Below are 4,893 nucleotides of genomic sequence, written 5' to 3' on the forward strand. Positions count from 1 at the left end.
GCAGAAGACGGGGGTATAGGGTAGTGTTGGGGCAGGTAAAGGGGAAAGGAAGGCCCCAATACAACGCCCATATCTTAACCGAGCAGAGAGCAAAGTGACGAGGGATTTGATACTGTCAGGGGTGGAGATCACATCAGGCAACAGCTTCTGCCCCACTCCAAAAGGCCCAGATGATTAATGATGATTAATGGTCATGGCATCAATCTAGCATTACTCCCAATGTTCAGTGGGAGCTAGTTTAATGCCGGGGTAACCCCAGAAGTGATCTGATAATGACCACGTAATGCGGCATTACAGCCGCACAACTGACCACTTTGGCAAGGGAGAGTGGTAAGAAGGGACCGTAACAACAAAGGTGGGGGCGTCGCTTTATACATCAAAGATGGCATACCATACAAATGTAAATCAGAACTAGAACAACCAGAAATCGAAGCAATCTGGGTACAGATACATCTACCCTTTGTCAAGCCTATTTCAGTAGGATGTATTTACAGACCACCAAAGTTTAACGCCAAAATTGACTACCTACACAAGATCACACAAATGCTTGACACAGCAGCACATGGCGATCAGGAAGTCTTAGCTTTAGGGGACTATAACATCAACTGGTCTGATACCAGCTGCCCCCTGAGGGGAAGACTTCACTTGGAATCGTCCGCACTCAACATGCAACAATTAGTGAAACAGGCGACAAGAATAGCTCCGACCAATGGCAATCACATATCTAGAACATGCATAGATCTCATCTTTTCTAATAAATCAGACACGTTTACCAACACAAAATCAGTCCCGCTAGGTTACACAGATCATAACCTAGTCCACACGACACGTAAAACCAAAGTACCGAAGGGACACCCTACTATCACTCTTAAACGCTCTTATAGTAAGTTTGACCAATCTAACTTCCTACAAGACATCGCATTAGTGCCTTGGCACCTTGTAAATAATGAAGACGATGTAAACGATGCCTTAAGTTGTTTCATGTCCTTGTTCTCACAAGTCGCAGACAATCATGCCCCAGTCCGGAAGAGATCTGTGAGGTCATCACCGGCCCACTGGATCGATGAGGACCTCAGAGATCTAATGAACATGAGAGATGACGCTAAAAGAGCGTGGTAGTCTTCTGGTTTTTCATCAGATCACGAAATTTACAAACGACTGAGAAATGTGGTAGTTAGAGAAAACAGGAGGAAGAAGAAAGAACACTACAAAGAATTAATAGAAACACATTGTAGAGACAGAAACAGCAAACAGCTCTGGCAAGTAATTAACGGCATACTGGGTAGAAACTCACGTAGAACCGCAACTTTCCTTGAGACTAACGGTAAGATACTTACAAAACCTAAGGACATTGCGGAACACTTCAATGAGTACTTCGTTAACAAAGTACAGAAACTTACAACACAAAGTCCTGTCGACATAGATAAAGTCACTGCACCGATTCAGGAGCTCATGGCATCAAAAAACTGTTCTTTTTCCCTTCATGGTGTAACAGTGGGCTATGTACATGATTTGTTAAACTCACTTCCACTCAGCAAATCCTCAGGGTTTGACAACATCGACAATACGCTATTGAGAATCGCCGCCGATTACATAGCGGGCCCAGTCTGTCACATTTTTAACTGCTCTATACGACAACAGATTTTCCCCACACAATGGAAAAGAGCTAAGATAATACCTCTTCCAAAGAACAAGGCTCTTCCTTTGACAGGCCCTAACAGTCGCCCGATTAGCCTTTTGCCTGCTCTCAGTAAAATACTGGAAAGAATATGCAACAACCAGATACAATCCTACCTTGTCTCCAATGCTATTTTGTCTGACCATCAGCATGCTTACAAACAGCATCATTCCACCGCAACTGCACTGATTGAGTTAACAGACAAATGGTTTGACGAAATTGACAAGGGGAACCTGATTGGCGCGGTGCTCTTAGACTTTAGCGCCGCATTTGATGTGGTTAACCATCAAATATTACTGGCCAAGCTGAGAAGTTACGGCTTTGCTGACTCAGCCGTCTGCTGGATGAGCAGTTACTTGAGAAACCGCATGCAGGCTGTTTATGTAAATGGCGACATCTCTGCTTACAAAGAGATCAATAGCGGTGTTCCACAGGGCAGTTGTTTGGGCCCACTACTGTTCTGTATATATACAAACGACCTACCCTTAGTTGTAAAACGCTGCGACATTGTACTGTATGCAGACGACACAACCCCGTCAGCTTCTGGCCCTAGTACCGCTGACATTCAGACCATTCTTCAGTCTGAACTGACACACATCAGCGACTGGGTTCAAGCCAACAGACTAATATTAAATGTCGACAAAACCAAGTCCATAGTCTTCGGAAGTAGACACAAACTAAAACACAAACCAACCCTACAGCTTTCAATGTACAACAAACCGATTGAACAGGTAGAGCAGGCGAAACTGCTAGGATTATTGATAGACCAGCAGTTAACCTTAGCACAACACCTTGACAAGGTTAAATCCAAAATGGCAAGTGCTCTAGCAGCAATTGCTAGATCACGTGACTTTCTCACAGGTGACACGCTAAAGACGGCAACTCAAACACTTGTCCTGAGTCATCTGGACTACTGCTCCTGCCTTCTATCGTCCAGTTGTCAGTCTAACCTGTGTGGGTTGCAGATTTTACAAAATAAGGCGGCTAGGCTTGTGTTAAATGCGGAGTATAACTGCAGGATCGACGAACTGCACAGTAGATTAAACTGGCCCAGAGTTAACGAAAGACTTTACACAAACACACTCTCCACGTTCCACAAACTCCTGACTACTGGCAAACCTGTTACTATCTACAATAAACTACGCAGAATCAACAACACACATCAACACAACACACGACTTTCACAGGCGGGAGGCTTTAGACTACCAAAACCCAGAACTTCCTCTGCTACTAAGACATTTCTGTACAGGTGCACAAAGTCCTACAACACTTTCCCACAACACATCAAATCATCCGCACCATCAGCTTTCAAAAAACACGTTAAGGACAGGTTAAAAACACAAACATACACAAACAGACCCCTGAAGCATTGGTGGTAACATTATGATTTTTAAATGTAAATATAGAACTTGTATGTATTATTTATTGCACTGACCTCTGACCTCTCAAACAATCTCTTACGTATACCTTATTACTTGTTGTATATAGGATAGGATAGGTTAACTAATTGCTACAGGTTGTTGTATTTTATGTGTGGCAATAAGCAACTGTATGTACGTCTGTGTTATAAGTTTGTAATGTTGTTTTTAAGACTCCAGGAAGAATAGTGAGTATAAGCGTATGCTTATACTCACTAATGGAGATCCTTCAAATAAACAAATAAACATCGTCTACCAGATACCTTTGACCCAGTGTTGACGTCACACTTCAAAGAAGCCACTTGACAAGCTTTACTGGGTCAGTCTACTGAGGAAGACCAGAGTAACTGGTCGAAAGCTCTAGGTGAGAGAATTTTTTGTGTTGGATCAAAAGTTTAACTTAAAACATGTAACTACCAACACAGATGAACTTTCATGATAAGAGGTTACCTTATTAAAACTGCAAAAAAAAAAAAACCATGGCAAAGATTTGCAGAGAATGAGATAGAATGAGTGCTGTCAAACTCACCTCAGTAGAGAGCGCCCACTTGACGTACAGGCCACGTACTCACACAGCTTCTTGTAGCAGTTGAGCAGGATGTGCTGTTGTCTGCATGGCACAAAGTCACGATACTCCGCACACCAACCACAGGGGGGCCGCAGGACCTTCCTCCCTCCCAGGCAGTTCCTGTAGGGCAGAGTTTCAAACAACAGGAGGGACAGAAACAAGGATGAGGCCTAGGAAAAAATGTTGGTTTGGGCCACATAGATTTAATTTGTTGGTTCTTGGATTTTTTCATATGAAAAATGAAGCGAAAGAGCGAAAAAAAATATGAAAACAGGTCAAGGCAATCCTATTATAGCCTCAAATGCTACGATAGGAGCCATGAAGTCAACAGAAAAGGCTGGCTTAATATTTAAACAATTAATTTTTAACTTTTAATCAAACCACTGCATTTATATAAATTATAGATGGAAAAACTGTAGCAACTGGGAAGAAAAGGACTTTCTTCAACTGTTGGGGGCAAAATGTGAGCATTTTTGAGTTGATTCAGAACCAGTCTGAGAATCTTTTTTTTTTTTTTTGCAAATCAGAAAAAATTAAGGGGAGAATCCGAGAACCAACAAATTAAATTGGTGTGGCCTTGGTTTGGTATTCTTTTAATGCCAACTATCATGATAGTGGGCATACTCATTTTCACCTGAGTGAGGTGAGGAAAGTCATGTCTAGTGCCTTTTCGAAGGGAACATAAGATTTGTGACTTGGCAGGATTCGAACCTGGGACCTCTTGGTTTCGAGCCAAATGCTCTGCCGTTACACCACATGACCCTCACTGTTGTGTTTCCTGTTTCAGTCATGAAATAATTAGATGTAGGTAACCGATAGGGATTTCCTTAGTTTTTTAGCAATCTCTAGTGTATTATGAAATACATGTTTAACAAATTACATGTAAAACTTGCATGAGGACAGTTATATTTTCAATATAAATGGTTTTTTTTTGTAGGTCTGACCAACAAGTAGCCTGACTACATCACGCTTCTATTGGCCTTCCACTGGTCACGCCTCTAGAACTTAGCGCCAGTTTACATGGGGCAAAAAATCATTTGTCCTACAACAAACGTGTGACTCCGAGGCTTGTTGTGGGACAGATTTTTTGAGCTTGTAAATATTAGCCCGTCACTGCCGTGCAGTGCCATGTGATGTGAAGAAAACAAAGGCAGAAAATGTGAGGCGCCAAGGTAAGTGAACAAATCATTTCACTGAGTATGCAGTTCTTGAATAAAGATTAATAGAAA

The sequence above is a fragment of the Branchiostoma belcheri genome, unplaced genomic scaffold (assembly GCF_001625305.1).
Source record: "Branchiostoma belcheri isolate BF01 breed outbred unplaced genomic scaffold, Haploidv18h27 scaffold171, whole genome shotgun sequence".
Taxonomy (NCBI): domain Eukaryota; kingdom Metazoa; phylum Chordata; class Leptocardii; order Amphioxiformes; family Branchiostomatidae; genus Branchiostoma; species Branchiostoma belcheri.